The sequence below is a fragment of the Citrus clementina genome, unplaced genomic scaffold (assembly GCF_000493195.1).
Source record: "Citrus clementina cultivar Clemenules unplaced genomic scaffold, Citrus_clementina_v1.0 scaffold_5, whole genome shotgun sequence".
Taxonomy (NCBI): Eukaryota; Viridiplantae; Streptophyta; class Magnoliopsida; order Sapindales; family Rutaceae; genus Citrus; species Citrus x clementina.
The window spans coordinates 14,524,593-14,542,362 of record NW_006262201.1 but is presented as its reverse complement, the minus strand read 5'-3'; the positions used below and the strand labels follow the sequence as shown (position 1 = coordinate 14,542,362).

Genomic DNA, 17,770 nt, shown 5'->3' with positions numbered 1-17,770 from the left:
GTGTTGTTTGGATAACACTGATTGGTTCATCTTTGCTTCTTGTAGGTTTTGACATCCTACATCAAGCAAAAAATGTCCAGATTACTTCCTCTGGTCTCCGTTACAAATCCATGATTACAAACCTCATACCAGGCCATTACAAACCAATTTCTCAAATTTTGCCCTGAAAACCACAGCCTTTTTACCCATTCAAGCCTGTTGTGGAAAAACCCAAAGTTCTTCATATCCTTACCTTTCAAACAAAATGAAGACATCAACCCAACCAAAGCTACCCATACAGGAATGACCTCACAAGACCTTATTTTGGCCCAACAAGAATGTGCCCAATTTCTAAAACAAGGCCTCATTGAGCCCACAAATTCTCAATGGGCTTGTCAAGCTTTTTATGTTGAAAAAAGGTCTGAAATTCTTCGTGGAAAAAAACGATTAGTCACTGACTATCAACCACTCAATAATTTTCTCCAAGATCAAAAATTTCCATCACCCAACAGACACACCCTTTTTGTCCACCTCAAAAATGTTCGAATCTTTTCAAAATTTGACTTGAAGTCCGGTTTTTGGCAACTTGGCATTCACCCCTTTGAACGATACAAAACTACTTTTTGTATTCCAAATGCCCATTACCAATGGACAGTCTTTACTTTTGACCTCAAAACTGCCCCTTCCATTTTTCAAAAGGCCATGACCACTATCTTTCAACCAATCCTGCACCATACCCTTGTTTACATTGATGATTTACTTCTTTTTTCAGGTACTTATGATGAACATCACAAGTTACTCCAACAATTTTTCCAATCATTCAAGAGCATGGAATCATGATCTCTGACAAGAAAAGCATGATTGCGACAACCTCTATTGACTTTCTTGGCATGAAAATCCAAGATGGCCATTATCAGCCTGGACCCCACATTGCACAAGAGTTACTCCACTTTCCCGAAAGTAACTTTACAAAAAAGTAAGTCCAACAATTTCTTGGAATCATCAATTACATCCGTGATTTCTTGCCACATGTCAATCACCATATAAGTAAGTTGTCTGTTGTTCTAAAAAAGAATCCACCATCCTGGTCAGAAATCCACACAGATGCTGTAAAGCAATTAAAACAGATTGCCCAAAATCCACCACCTCTAAAACTTATCACAGATGGCAAGCGAATTCTACAGACAGACGGAAGTGACAAATCATGGGGGGCCATTCTCCTTGAAGAATGCAATGGAAAAGAACACTTTATTGCTTATGCCAGTGGACAATTTCCTAATGCACAAAAGCATTATCACACAGTCTATACAGAGATCTTAGCCGTGAAAAATGGTATCAAGAAATTTGAATTCCATTTTATTGGTCGTAGATTCTTGATCAGACTGGATAATTCAGCTTTTCCCAATATCTTGAACTTTAAGCAGAAGGTTGTTCTAGAAAAAACCTTACTTCAGCTATATAAAAGGAGATCATAACCTCATCCCAGACTTACTATCCAAACCTCCAAAACCAAAACCTCTCCAATTCTTCTGTCTCACTTCTCATATTTCCTTCCCAATCATTGTCATGGCTAGTTCACTCCCTAAAACAGCTCTCACCCAGAAGTCTTTCCCACTCAACATGACTTTTCAATCACCTCACCAGATCCAAGACTTCGCCAAAAAATTCCTCTTTAGGTTTTTTATGAACATCTATACGATGAGTAAAGAACCTATGTTTTTCCCCAGCTTTCACAGGATTAGTAATTACACCTCACAGAGATATTATCGAAGATGAGCTTTGGTATACATGGTGTCTTACTGTTCTATATGCCACAAAAATGGTTTTCCCAGTCTTACCGCTTCTCTCCAAACTCAATGACCCAGAGTTTTCTACCTCTCTCACCTGGACTCTTTTTTAATGGTTTTCACCATTACCATGGTGGCGCAGAAAGCTACAATAGATTGCTGACACGCACCATCTTTTAGAACTCCCAGACCAAGAAGGAAAACAATGCACTTTTGTTTTTATCATCCATCGTCCATACTTCCAACATCCTCATACCAAGGATTTTTGGACACAAAATCAGAGTTATGAATGGAACACTGTTCCTCACATTGCCTGTCTTAAATAAGATTTCCACATCAAAACTTCCGTGAAGAACTTCCTCATGGAACTCAACCATATTCCTCCAGACCAACCAGATATCCTCCACATATCTCTTGGACCAAAACATGAAATGTTCATGATCCCTACACCATCCTTACATTCCCAACCTCTCAATCGTGGAATCATCATAAAAGAAGAAAAGCCAGATTACACTGACTTCTTATTCCAAGATTCCCAAGATCCTTATGAAGATTTTACCCCGGTACCTTCACCATCGCCATATGAACTTGGCTCATCCTCTTCTCCATATCCACCATTTTCCTCTCAGCCTGATCAACTTGAACATTATCCTCAACCAGTTCCAATATCTCCACAAGATATTCCTCTAGCAAAAGGACAATATTGCCCTTGGCCATGTGTTCCAGGATGTTCTCATCTAGAGAGAATCTTCAAGAAAGACAAGGACCCTAATCGTGACCCTGATGAGACTGAATCATCATCTGAAGATGGCTCCATCTCTCTTTAAGATATTTGTCATCTTGTAATAATGGGTGTCTTTAGCTTTTGCTTTAAGCTTTTGCCTTTAACTTTTTAAAGTTGTTTGTCATTTTGTAATAAGTGTATGCTTTAGCTTTATGCTTTAGTTATTTGTTCTTATGTAATCATGTACTTTACTTTTGTAAAATAGGTGTGCCTGTATGCCGGCTGGAAAGAGCTTGATCCAACTTTTGTCCTCCTTATATAAGAAGAGTTATTTTCAATAAAAATCAGAGGAGTTTTGAGATAACTTTCCACCCCATGGATAACTAAAACTGTTGTTTTTATTCTTTAATCCTAAGATTCTTTAGGTTTAGAACTCTTACCCTAAGCTAGTCAGGCTCTTATTCTTTCTTTGTTCTGAGATAATAGACAGAACCCTACCTTTAGACTAAGTGACCAAGGAGAGTCTGTGTCTTTTTCAGTTGTCTATGCTCTTAGTTCATCGTAAGAAAGGAACGTCTGGTATCTTGTAACCACGTCATTCTCGTTTTCTAGGTATATTGGCTAGAAACCCGAGCATGCGGACTACTGGTCCAAAGGATAACTCTGTTATCATTGCTCTGGTATAACAACGCCACGTACTTAGATGCTCCAGTTGGTATCAAAGCACCCCTTCATCATGTAAAAACCTTATTCCAAATACAAAATCAGGGGAAACTGGCTCGGCCAACGTACAATTGATTGGCGGTGTTTGACCCATTCTCGTCTCCAGAGAGTAAGATACACATGTCGCCTTCCCGACCTCTATTTTAAGCACCGTTTACGTTGGTTGACTTAGAATTTTATCCTCTTTTATGTATCATTCTTATTCATATGAGTTCTTTTATTTTGAATTAAATTTTTGAGGATATTTTAAATAAAATAAATAATTTAAAAGAGAGATAAAATTCAAGAATTTTTTTTTAAAAATATTTTGAGATGCACTTGATAGTGTTCCTCTTCTATGGCAGCTGCTTCAATACATTACTAAATGTGCCCTCCTTATAATACTTATTGATGAATTATCTAATATTTGTTGAGATAATCATGATGAATTGATTTATGAGTTATCTTTGTATATCACATGTAATTGTTTTAATGAGAACACAATAAGATAATTAAAGTACTTCTAGGAAAATTCTGTCAAAAGGACATTAAGAGTCTAAGGAAATTTGGTATTTAACTGGGACCATCCAGTCCCCACCTCTTTTCTGAGAATTTTCTTGGTGTATTATTCACGTGAACAGATGCATGAAGGCTGCTTTATTCCTGTTATGTTTATAAATTCTTAGTGGGAGTTCTATTATTATTAAGATTCTAGGAATAAATAATAATCGAACTAAATATTTCACGCAAATAGAATAGCATTATGTTAATTTAATGTTTGGAAAGGATGATAATTAGAAGCATCGATGACTTTTCGATTACAATCCTCATATTAAACTTTCATTAATTTGGTTTATGGTTGCAGTAAAATATATTTAAATCTGTGAATGGAATGAATATTATGTTGACATTGATTATCTATTGATTGAATGTTATTTTATGTTTTCGAATGAGTTGTGTACAAATTAAACATAAGACTCTAAACAAACACTAATTTTGAGCTTGAGCATACCATTTCTCTTTAGAAGATAAGGAGCATTATAAAGCTGCTTTACAAAAGCCTCGTATGCTCGCATCATGTTGCCCTTATTAATGAGTCCAACAAGTATTGGGTTGCTCATATATAATAGCTCAAATATGTTAGACATCTAAGCGATAATGTCCAACCCCAGTAGTTGGGACAATATGGGAGTCTATATAATATTTAACCTTAGGGATATGAAGGCTAGCACTAAGAAGCTGCTAAAACTTTTAATCAAATATATGTTGCTAACAACTATAGAAGATACTCGCCTATAGGTGGCTAATGATTCTAGCAAATTCCATATAATTGATTCAGCATGAAGGATTTTGGCTTGTGCAAAGCTTCAAGCTTTGAGCATAAGAGATGGGGTAGTCCCTCTTAGTGGTTGTCAAGGGCTTGATCCTAATCTGCTTGATAAGGCAAGCAAGCTTGAAAAATAAAAGGAGAATACATGGATGGCTACTCACCATAAGTTAGAGCTATTTCACTTGTGATTGCATTTAGTAGAAATCTAATAAGTAGCCATACCTTGCGACTATAGAAATACACTAAAAGGTTTTGATTTTCTACATTATAATCATCAAAGGAAAAGATGGGTATGTAAGGGCTCTCAACGCTCCCCACATAGCTATAGGCCTCTCACGATTCCTCCTCATATTATTCACCAATTGATCCCACCAAATAATAGTATAGTCAATGAATTTAATGACAGCTAGCTTTACCTTTTTCTCCTCTAAATTATTATGATAATCAAAGATCAGCTTGACCTTTTTTTCCCACTCTAAGTAAGCCTCGAGCTCATTTTTTCCTTGAAAAGAAAGAATGGTCACTTTGATTTTACCTAAATCCCTATCCTCATCATCTCTCCTATACCCCCTCTCTTGCCTACCTCCTCTACATGTCACTCTATCCCTATCTACGTCGGATGCTCGTTCATCACCATCATCTTCCCAAAATTCATTCTCTACCATATACTCATCCATAGGCTCATATCTACACCTATTATTTCCCCCGTTACATCTTACTTCATCATGTCTGGCCCTGTTACGCTCTCTACTAGTTTGGTCCTTTTGAATACTCTCAATTGTAGCCCCATGTTGCCTCAACTGGCTTCCTATCTCTTCAAACCTTATATTCATCTTCTCAAATGCCTGGTGCATTGCTTTTAAAGCTAAAGTAAGGTCTACTATGGAAGGTTGCACTTCACTTTTGTCATCCATATTAGTTATTTGAAGTAAACTGCAAAGAGATGTTAACAAAAAAAAAAAATAAATCTCACAAGCTTCATGGGTTTACACTCAAGATGTCACTCTACTTGTGTTTACACTCAAATGCAAGTTTGGGTTTCTAGCGGATATACCCTTAATCTTTTAGATATCAAACCAGTGGAGGAAAACCATAGTTGACTATGTTATGTCTCGACAAGATATGTGAGCAGAAAGATTTCTTCAAAGACCTCATTGAAAATAGACAACCCTTTGCTTCAGCTTGCTCTTATATTTTCTCAATCAAGTTCTTTAGGAACTAATGGCTAAATCAAGGAAAAGCACCAAAGTATAATCCCTCTAGCAATCATAGTCCAAGAAACAAGAATGAAAAAAAAAACAAGAAACAAGAAGCAAAAATAACAAAAACAAAGAAAGAAAGAAGATCACCAAATATGATGATGATGATGATTATTATTATTATTATTATTATTATTACTATTTATTGTTGTTGTTACTATTATTTTTTTTAAATCTTAAATAATTGAAATTTGACTGAATTTAGGGAAAGGAATAGGTAAAATTTGCGGATTTAAGGTAAATAAACCACAAGGATGCAAAATTGATTTAAAAAAACCTAAAAATGATGTTCATCCGCCATTGTTCACGATTTTTTTAAAGAATACTATTGAGTGTTAGAAAATGCATATTTATAAAGGAGAAGATCATCATTTTACATTTCAAGCCTTACTAACAACCCTTACTTTTATGTATTTAAGCTTCTTGTAATTTAATTATGTGTGTTTTATTTTAATTAAGTATTTTATGTATTTTAGGGGCATCATAGTCATTTCACAATGAACGAGAGATCAGACACCAAAACGGACATCACTTTTGAACTTAGGACGGTCGAAAACCTTAGGAGGAGCATAAAAGGAAAAATGACACTGCTCACATGTACGGTACTGTTCACGACACTGTTCACATAGACGGATCGATGACGTGGCATTGACCGATGATGTGGCATTGACTGATGAGGTGTCATGATCCTGTTGGACTAAAATTCTTATGCACTGTTGATCGATGACGTGGCAGCATATCAGTGGACCAAAAGTCTCGCGTACGGTACATGCATTACATAAGATTAATTTCAACCAAACCGCGTCACTGTTCAACCCAGGTCAAACCGTGTTACTATTCACCCACGTGGTCAAACCACGTACTGTTGACCAATGACGTGGCGCAATCCTGAGCGTCCAAACTGTTTTTAATCCGATGGCCACGATTTACTCAATGTATCTATAAAAAGGGGGTCTCCCCCCTAATTTGATAGCTCTGAATCCATTTTTGGGATCCATTTTCTGTAATTCCTTCTCCATCTTGTATTTTCTACATATTTTAATAAATTTCCATTTTGCCCCTAGTTCAATTATGAGTAGCTAATTTTCTTTCAAGCTTGGGTTGAAGGTGAAGTCTCAACATGTGTCATGGGCTTTATTTGGTAAATTTATTTTCTTTTCCCCTCTAATTTTTGTGGATGATTTGACTTTTCGTCGACAAATAATAATAATCTTGTCTAGATACCGCCCTGGTTACACCGGCTCCCTAGTACAAGGTTATTATTATTTGGCACAATAAGCCCTTAGCACCATATTGAGTAGAGTGTGGTTCATGAAGTGTGGATTCCCCCCTCATGATTAATTGGCATTAATAAGGAATATTTAGCCCATAGTGCATGTTGATGCGGATCCAGATACCCAAGTACGTCAATTTAATAGATTTTCACTTTAATTTATTCTTGCCATCTTAATTCGAATTTTAGGATAATCCAAATCATTTTCACCACAAATCCAACCACATATTCATACAAAATTAATTCTACATATAATTAAAATCCACCTCCTCGTGGGATCGACACTCGTCACCATTGATCTATACTACAATAGATTCGTGAACTTGCGAGTTCAATTAAATTTGCACAACAAGTTTTTGGCGCCGTTGCCGGGGAGGTAAGTAATTTTAATTCATAGAATTAATTTTTGTGAATAATTCCATTTAATTGTTTTCTTGTATTTTTTTCTTTAAAAAAAAAAGAAAAAAAAAGTGAATCTACATTTAAAGGTTAGTATTTCTTTTTTTTTCTCTCTTCTTTAAAATTCTGTAATTTAATTTTCAACTTATTTTTCTTTGTAAATTTTTTTTGTTTATCTTATTAATTTATTTCATGTATTTGTTTTTGTGTATTTTTATAGTAAGGTTGTAATAGTGAAATAAGGTTAGTATCGTAATTTCTCCCTCTTCTTTATTTTTATTCGTTTTTTTCCCATCTTTATTTTTATTTTATTTGTTTTGCATGCATGGTCGAAGGTCATTATTACCTAATCTTGAACCTATAGACCTTGAACTTGAGAAAACACTTCGCACACACAAACAAGTTAAAAATAAAATTGATTTGCAACCACAGGAGAGGCCATTTAAGGACTACTTCAGTCCTTTAGCTAATTTGAGCACATCATGCATAAGATACCCAAATGTAGCTGCTAGGAGTTTTGAACTAAAACCTAGTGTGCTAAATTGTCTCCCAACATTCTATGGCCTAGAAAATGAGAACCCCTATAATCATTTGAATGATTTTTATGCTATTTGTCAAACATTTAAATATGAGAATTTTTCAGATGATGATGTAAAACTTAGACTATTCCCATTTTCTTTAAAGGATAGAGCTCGTTCATGGCTTAATACATTGCCTGCAAATAGCATTGCATCATGGGAACAAATGGTAACAAAATTTTTTAATAAATATTTCCCAGTGCATAAAACCAATGCTATTCACAGGGAAATTTCAGAGTTTACACAGGGAGAAGACAAGCAGTTTTTTGAAACATGGGAGCGATTCAATGGACTACTCTTGAAGTGTCCACATCATGGGTACGAGAAATCACACCAATGCCAACACGTTTTGGAGGGATTATTGCCGAATGTGCAAGAATGGCTAATGGCAACAAGTGGAGGAGAGCTAATGTAAAAAAGTGCATCAGAGATTTGGGAATTCTTTCAGCAACAAGCGGATAATTCCCAACAACGGAGTCGGTCGCTCAGGAATACTAAAAGAATTAAAGGAGTGGATGAAGTTCACATTGGCGAGTCAAGTTCAGAAATTAAAGAAGTCAAAGCGATAATTGAAGGTCTCTCTTGACAAATAGCATCGTTATCGACTGCTAAATCAATAGAGCCACATGACCATGACTCATACTCAGATCAAGTCAATGCCATAGGTGTAACGAGAAAACCATCGAATTACAACCCATACTCCAACACATATAACCCTGGATGGAGAGACCACCCCAATTTTTCATGGTCTTAAGGATTCCAACAGAATGGACCAGCAGCTCCAGCTCTACTAATTCCACAAAATCCTCAAGCCTCTCAGCCACCATTTAGACCATACAATCAAAACCAGAACTACTCTCAACCCAGACTACGGGAGGATGCATTCCAGAATTTCAAGAATGTTACTCACTCCACGATTGAGCAACAGAACCGCATCATTGATGGACTACGAAATGAGTTGAGAGTAGGCTTCAACTCACAAGCCCAATCAGTTTCAAGCCTTAAAAAGATGGTGGGACAACTTGCTTCTTCAGTTCAGACCTTGGCAATGACTGTTGAGAAATGAAAGTTTCCAAGTCAACCAGTGCCTAATCCTAAAGGAGTACATGAACCAAGTACCAGTTCACCACAGCAGCATGGAGAGGTCAAAGCAGTCATGACCTTATGAAAAGGAAAAGAAGTCGACAACAAAGTAGAGATGCCGGTGATAAAAGAAAATCAAATTGTACCTGTGAATGTTAAGGACTCACCACCGGAGGAGAAAGAAGAAACCAACCCACGAGAATATGTTCCCAAAGCTCCATTTCCTCAGAGGTTAGCGAAAGGAAAGAAGGGAAAATCCACAGGTGAGATTCTCGAAATCTTCAAACAGGTAAGTGTTAACATCCCTTTACTTGATGCTATAAAGCAAGTTCCATCTTATGCCAAGTTTCTTAAAGACCTTTGTACTAAAAAGATAAATATTCATGTTCAAAAGAAGTCATTTTTAACAGAAAACGTTAGTTCTATCCTCCAACATAAAATTCCTCTAAAATGCAAAGACCCAGGCTCCCCCACTATCTCATGTAGTATAGGGAACCACACAATTGAGAATGCTTTGTTGGATTTAGGAGCTAGTGTAAATTTGTTGCCTTACTTTGTATTCGTGAAACTTGGACTGGGAGAATTACACCCAACTCCAGTGGTGTTGCAGCTTGCAGATCGTTCCACAAAAATACCTCGTGGTATTGTGAAGGACGTGCTTATGCAGGTCGACAAGTTTTATTTTCCTGTTGATTTCATTGTAATTAATACTCAACCAATACAGGATTCAAGGAAGTATGTCCCCATTATCCTAGGTCGACCTTTCTTGGCAACTGCCGATGCTCACATTCAATGCAGAACTGGAAATATGCAGTTGTCCTTTGGCAACATGACTATGGAGCTGAACATCTTCAATATTGCCAAATAACCTCATAATGCAGATGATGGAATTGTTGATGTGGATTTAATTGAAGCATTAGTTGATGACACTTTTCTTTCAAACCTTAGTGATGATCCTTTACAAACATGTTTAACTCACTTTGGTTTTGATTTTGATATTGACAGATAGGTCGATGAGGTCAACACTCTACTTGACTCAGCACCATCCATGGACACTAATAAATGGAAGTCAAGAGTTGAACAACTAGCACCATCAGAGAAGAAACTCATCCCATCATCAGAATCACCACCGAAACTCGAGCTCAAACCATTGCCCAACACTTTGGAATATGCATTTTTGGGAGAAGAAAGTACTCTACCAATAATCATCTCATCATCCCTAAATGACGAATAAAAAGGTAAGTTGTTGGATGTTTTAAAAGAGCACAAAGGAGCATTAGGATGGACCATAGCAGAGATTAAAGGTATAAACCCAGTAGACTGCATGCATTACATTCACTTTGATGAAAATGCTAAACCTACTAGGGAAATGCAACGTCGGTTAAATCCTAACATGAAAGAAGTTGTTAGAACTGAAGTCCTTAAGCTATTAGACACAGGTATCATTTACCCAATTTCTGATAGTTCATGGGTCAGTCCTGTACAAGTTGTCCCCAAAAAGTCAGGAGTCGCAGTAGTTACGAATGCTGATAATGAATTAATACCCACTAGAGTGACTACATGATGGTGTGTACGCATTGATTATAGAAAGTTGAATTCTGTCACACGTAAAGACCATTTTCCTTTATCATTTATTGATCAAATGCTTGATAGATTAGCAGACCATGAATTTTATTACTTTTTAGATGGCTACTCAGGATATAATCAGATTCCCATAGCACCAAAAGATCAAGAGAAAACTACTTTCACTTGCCCTTTTGGCACTTTTGCATATAGGAGGATGCCATTTGGATTATGTAATGCACCTGCCACATTTCAATGATGCTTATGTAATGCACCTACCACATTTCAACGATGCTTATGTAATGCACCTGCCACATTTCAACGATGCATGTTAAGCATTTTGTCTGATATGGTTGAACGATTCCTTGAAGTCTTTATGGATGACTTTTCTGTCTTTGGTGATTCATTTGATCAATGTTTACATCATCTAACACTAGTTCTGCAGAGATGTATCGAGAAGAACTTGGTCTTAAATTGAGAGAAGTGCCATTTTATGTAAAACAAGGTATTTTTCTCGGTCACATCATTTCAAGCAAAGGTATTGAGGTTGAAAAAACCAAGGTGGATCTCATTTCTAATCTTCCTCCACCCAAAACAGTCAGAGAAGTAAGATCTTTTCTTGGGCATGCTGGTTTCTATAGACGTTTCATTAAAGATTTTAGCAAAGTTTCTAGACCCTTATGCAATCTACTTGCTAAGGATGTACCTTTTATCTTTACTGATTCATGTCTTGTGGCGTTTGAAAAACTAAAGCAATTGTTGACATTATCACCCATCATTCAGGCCCCAAACTGGAGCTTACCATTTGAACTCATGTGTGATGCATTTGATTATGCAGTAGGAGCAGTATTAGGACAAAGAGTTGATTGAATTCCCCATGTTATTTATTATGCTAATATGACATTGAATGATGCACAGTTGAACTATTCAACTATTGAAAAAGAAATGCTAGCAGTAGTGTTTGCATTGGAAAAAATTTGATCTTATCTCATTGGTTGTAAAATAATTGTGTTCACAGATCATGCTGCTCTTAAATATCTTCTCACAAAGAAAGATGCAAAAGCTAGACTAATTCGTTGGGTGTTACTTTTGCAGGAGTTCGACTTGAAATTTAAAGATAAGAAAGGCACAGAGAATGTTGTAGCTGACCATCTCTCTCATCTCCACTTTGACACAATTATGGAATCATTACCATTGAATGAGTCATTCCCAGATGAACAATTGATGAGTGTGAAAGTATTACCATGGTATGCTGACATCGTGAATTATCTTGTTACAGGTCAACTTCCAGAGCATTGGACCAAGCAAGACAAGGCTAAATTCTTTGCAGAAATAAAGAATTTCTTTTGGGATGACCCTTATCTGTTCAAGTATTGTGCAGATCAAATTGTTAGACGATGTGTCCCAGAAAGTGAAATTCATAATATCCTTTCATTCTACCATGAACAAGCTTGTAGAGGCCATTTCAGTGCTAAGAAAATAGCTAACTAAAGTTTTACAATGTGGTTTCTATTGGCCAACTATATTTCGAGACGCTTACACTTTCTGTTCTTCATGTGATAGGTGCCAACGAATGGGAAGCATTACACGAAGGAACATGATGCCATTAAATCCAATTTTAGTGGTTGAGATTTTTTATGTGTGGGGTATCGACTTCATGGGACCCTTTCCCTCTTCTTTTGGCCATCAATACATATTGGTTACTGTTGACTCCATATCAAAATGGGTAGAAGCAATTCCGTGTAGAATCAATGATCATAAGGTGGTGATAGGATTTTTGAAAAGCAACATTATTTCACGCTTTGGATTCCCTCGAGCAATAATCAGTGATGGTGGTACCCACTTTTGTAATAAAGCATTCAAGGCTCTTTTGACAAAGTATTCAATCACTTACAAAGTGGCGACCCCATATCATCCGCAAACCAGTGGCCAAGTTGAGATCTCCAATCGAGAAATAAAGCACATATTAGAAAAGACGGTGAAGCCGGACAGAAAAGATTAGTCATTAAGACTTGATGATGCATTTTGGGCATATAGAACGACTTTTATGACCCCGATTGGGATGTCACCCTACAGGCTAGTGTATGGAAAAGCTTGCCACCTACCTGTGGAACTCGAGCATCGTGCATATTGGGCCATCAAGAAATTCAATTTTGACATGCAGCAAGTCAGCTCAGAAAGAAGATTACAGCTGGCAGAACTTGAAGAAATTCGCAATGATGCATACGAAAATGCCAAGATTTACAAGCAACGAATAAAATTCTTCTATGATAAGCAAATTATGAGAAAATCTTTCACTCCAGGTCAGAAAGTGCTTTTATTCAATTCTCGCTTGCACCTATTCCTAGGTAAGTTACACTTTCGATGGTCTGGTCCCTTTATTGTTCATACTGTTTTTCCACATGGGACAATTGAAATTAAGGACCCAAAGAACGGTGTCACGTTTAAAGTTAAGTACCAACCACATGGAGAGGACATCGAAATAAATTTGAGTGACCCACCAGATTTGAATTGATTTTTTTTTCTTTTCTTTTCTTTTCGGTGATTTGATTTTTTTTCTTTTTATTATTCTTTTGCTAATTGAAATTATTTTTGCATAAGGGTATTTGTTTAACCATTAAGTTTTTTTCTTATCATTGTTAATCATGAGTACCATACTTAAACCGTTCCTCCTGAACATTCTTAAACCACTTTAACGTGTTCTCATCTCAAAAGGCAGATTCGATTTTGTAAGACACATCGTATTTGGGCTCTACAACCACCAGAGTTAGTATCCTATATTGAGGGTTTAGAAAGCCAACTTAGAGACATTGAGAGAAGTGTTTACGACATCCAGTTGGAGCTTGAGATAAATTCAATAAGAGGACGATTTTAATTTTCTTTGTGTGTTTTAATTTATTTTTCTATTTGTGTGCTTTAGTTTGTTACCCCGGTAAAGTGGCGGATAACGGTACTCTGTGACAATCAAGTCGGTTACTTCAGTTTTCCCATAATAACTGATATTCTGAGGCGAAGGTATGGACAGAAACGAGATTCTAGCGAAGCTTCACAAGCGATTCCCTTCACTTCCTCAGAATGCCCTCCTTACAATCTATAAAGCCCGGTCCGAACGCATGCAATTGCTCATGAGGAATAACATACCTGCTGACATCCGTTGGTTAATCGAGGCTAAAGTACAATTGGCAGGTGAGTTACCTCCAAAATTTATTGCATACATGCCTGGTTGTGGTAAAGAAAATTATGCAAGAAAACGACGAGCTCGAAGAATTTCTGTTGCTTGTCATAAGTGTGCCAGAATGAGTTGCGATAAAAAACCATGTTCTTTAGGAATGATGTCTGATAACAGAGAAGATAAGATTCAATTCATTAGGGATGGCTTGAATAAGGAGTCATTGGATGATATCCTTATGTCTCTTGAAACGCATCCCAATGGATATGTGCAAGGAGCGATTCTCTAGTTATGGCCATTATTCCAGAAAGAGCATACACGATATAATCTCGGGAATCTGAATATAAACAACCCTATTTGCAGTTTATAAGAAAACTGGATGGGAAGCCTATGCTCGACCCATAGAGGGCGTTCAAGCCGTTTCTAGACGTAAAACCAGAGGAAGATGTGAGCCACGGTCGCAACTACCTGTAAATATCATTTTACTTCACTATTATTTTATTTCACTGTTATTTTTGAAATGCAAGTTATGCAACCCAAGAGGGGGGTGAATTGGGATATAAAAAATTTATGCAATACAATTCGCACAACAATTTAATCTATTGCCTTAACCAAATCAAAACAATAAATTCATTCAAGTACAATATTAAAAGAGTAAGGGAAGAGAAAACGAACACAAGGATTTTTACGTGGTTCGGCTATTCCCGCCTACGTCCACGCCTCCAAGCCAACCGAGCTCGAAGATTTCACTATCCAAGCCTCCCAAGGCTTCAAATGTTTAAAATTGACTTCCAAGGTGTCAATGAACCTTTACAACAAGAGATTATATCCCCAATCTCTTCACCCCAAGTGTTTCCCACACTTACACACTCACAAATTGATAAGAGATGAAAATTACAACAAAAACTCTCTATAAGAGTGGATATGCAATTAATAGCTCAACAATGATTCAATCAATGATGATTTACGTTTTGGAAGCTCAATATATGTTGTATGATCTTATATTTTCGTCCAAGGGTTCTTAAAATGAAGTTTGAGTTGAGTTTTTATAGTGGAAGCCCAAAAACTAGCCGTTATAGGCAAATTCCAGCGCTCAAGCGGTTAGCCGCTTGATTTATCCGGCTAGCCGCTCAGGAACAGTAATATTACCGTTATTTTTGAATTTGCTACAGTAATAGTATTCACTGAAATTACACTTTAGCCCAAAACTTTCTATAATTATATTTTAGCCCAAAATGTCAGAAAACTTTGCAAATAGGTCCAATTTCAGAACTTCCCAATAATAATTGTCTTTCCCAAACTTTCTAAAATTATGATATGGCCCCAAAGATTTTATTGTTTCGCACAAAGGTCCTTTTCAACATAATACCCATATTTTTCAAAGTTCTCAAAATCTTTCACTTTAGTTCAAAATATTCATAAATTATAGTATGGCCCAAAATATTTAAAATGTTTGTAAAAACATCCAACTCCAAAATTTGATTCTTATTAAAATCAAAGATTTCAAATCTTAGTATTTAAGTCCAATTTACTCAAATCCACAAAATACTTTACTTTATAAAAATAAAATATTTTAGTTTATGAAAAGTATTTAATTAAATTACTCTCTTGAGCTTCTCAAATGCTAAATCATGCATCAATTAAATCATACCGGCTTTACAAGAATTTGTCACAATAATTCGTCCGTTGAGCTCTAAGCTTTATTCTTGATTTCGCCGTTGTCTGTTGAGTGTCTTCAATCTTGATTTCACTTGATTCACTTGCATAAATATTATCCTTAAAAAACTAGTGTAAATATGAAATACAATATTTATTAAATCACTCAATACATATGTTTGTTATCATCAAAATTACATTATGTATAGCCTTTTAGGCTAACAATCTCCCCATTTTTGATGATGACAAACATCTCATGTATTTTGACATTTAAACTCCCCCTTAATACATGGCATACATAATTAAATATATAAATCAAAAAATCCCCTGAATATTTGATTTATGATAATTTGAAAGCTCCCCCTTAATATTTCTAAAACATGCATAAATACTTGAAATACAAAAATACGTATTACATGTCTTCATATTCAAAATACATGACTTCTCCCCCTTCATCATCAAAATTACTAGAAATTCATGCTAAGATCGATAATATGTCAATGGTTAAACAAGAAACATATAATAACCAAACATCCAATTAACCATAAAATGATCATGAACCATCATGCCATCAAAAGAATGCTCAAAATGCATATTATCCAAAATCATATTGTATGCTCCCCCTAAATATATGGCCAATTAAAAAATTTAAACAAAATGCTATTATCAAAAAACATATCATATTTATCTCCCCTTTCAAAAGAATAGAAAAAATGCAATCGAAACAAGAGCATAAAAAATAATTCGATAAAGATATTACCAATTTTGTGCGAGCAAAAATTTCGGCATAGTCTCCCCTTAAAATGCTCAAATCCTCAAATACACAACATGATTAAAAACACTTCCATATAAGCTTAAACAATTATAACAAACCAACAACTCCATTAATTCATCAAGCAACACATATATAATCATCAATCATCAAATTCAATATGAATTCCCCCAACACTTGTAACAATTATATGCGAGGATAAAAATTTTCATAGTATTGCTCCTTAATAACTAAAATATTAAAAAAAAACATAGCAATTAAAAAAAAAATAACTAAGAGATTTGTCACAATTTTTTTTAAATTCTTCAAATTACAAAGATCAACAAAATAAACCGTTTCCGAAGAGGTAGATGCTGAAAGTGGGTTGACATGTACTCCGTATTATCTCCATAATTGTCCTTACATCTCTTGGCAACTTATCCACCATTGTTGGAACAAAAAATAAGCTTAAAGATCCAATTTCGGATTTACAAAAATTGAGTGAAATGGATTTGTTCGAGCCAAGAAAATCGATGCTAGAGATGAATGAAGCTAATATATGATGTCTATTGGATCAAAAATGGGCTAAAGGAAGCTTGAAAATGTAGAGAGAGAAACGGGTAGAGTTAGGTTTTTGAGTTTGGATTTTATGTGGAGAGTTGATGAAATGAAATGTTGAGAACGAAAATTGAAGGAGTAATGGATGAATAATGATTTGGATGATTGATTTTAACAAGAAAATGAGTGAAAGATGAATTTTGAGAGAGAAATGGTGAGGTACTGTTCACTCGTGAGAGATGATGATGAAATGATGAAAAATAAGTGAAGAAATCATGATGGAGAAGTGTTTAATGAAGATGAAATGCATGGGTATTAGTTTGAATGGTTGATTTGGGCATGAAAATGGATGAAAAAGGAAGAAAATGGAGGTGAAAATGGAGAGGATGTTCACGGTTTTGGTGAGAGAAGAGAAACATGTGCAGAAAAATCACGAAGGAAGAAGAACAAGCAAAAACAAATTTCCCAACCAGTGACCAAGCGGCTAGCCGCTTGCTCTCGGGTTTGGGACAGTTTTCCAAGCGGCTAGCCGCCTGGTTGCTGTCCACCTGCACTCTACTTGCTTTTCAGCTTGTTTCGATCAATTCCGTGATCATTTTGTGATCCTGAAATATCTCAAGAGCCAATTTAACGCATGATTCATGATTTTAAACATCCAAAAGATAATTAATTCAAACAAATAATCCATCCAACAAGCATACAATCATGAAGCATCTAAGCAGTCAAAACTTAAGAAAATGCAGAAAGGTCAACTTCAAAATAAAAACTGTATTGATTGAACCAGAATTAACATGCACGCTATATACCGTTGGAAAGATAATTAAGTTAGCTTTCCAATAAATTTTACAGAGCTGGATTTGGAGTTCTCTAGAAGGAGTTATGACCAATTCATTACAGCTTGTGCAAACTTGGGATTTTCACAATAATTAAACATATAAGCATTCAAAAGTGAATAAATC

At 35.8% G+C, this 17,770-nt stretch overlaps 1 non-coding gene across 1 annotated transcript; it reads right to left on the bottom strand.

Annotated features, from left to right (window-relative positions):
- Positions 1–8,248: 8,248 nt before the first annotated feature.
- On the bottom strand, positions 8,249–8,352 carry LOC112098636. The gene has a single exon (XR_002905746.1). It is a non-coding gene; the product is annotated as a small nucleolar RNA R71 (small nucleolar RNA).
- Between the last annotated feature and the right edge of the window lie 9,418 nt (positions 8,353–17,770).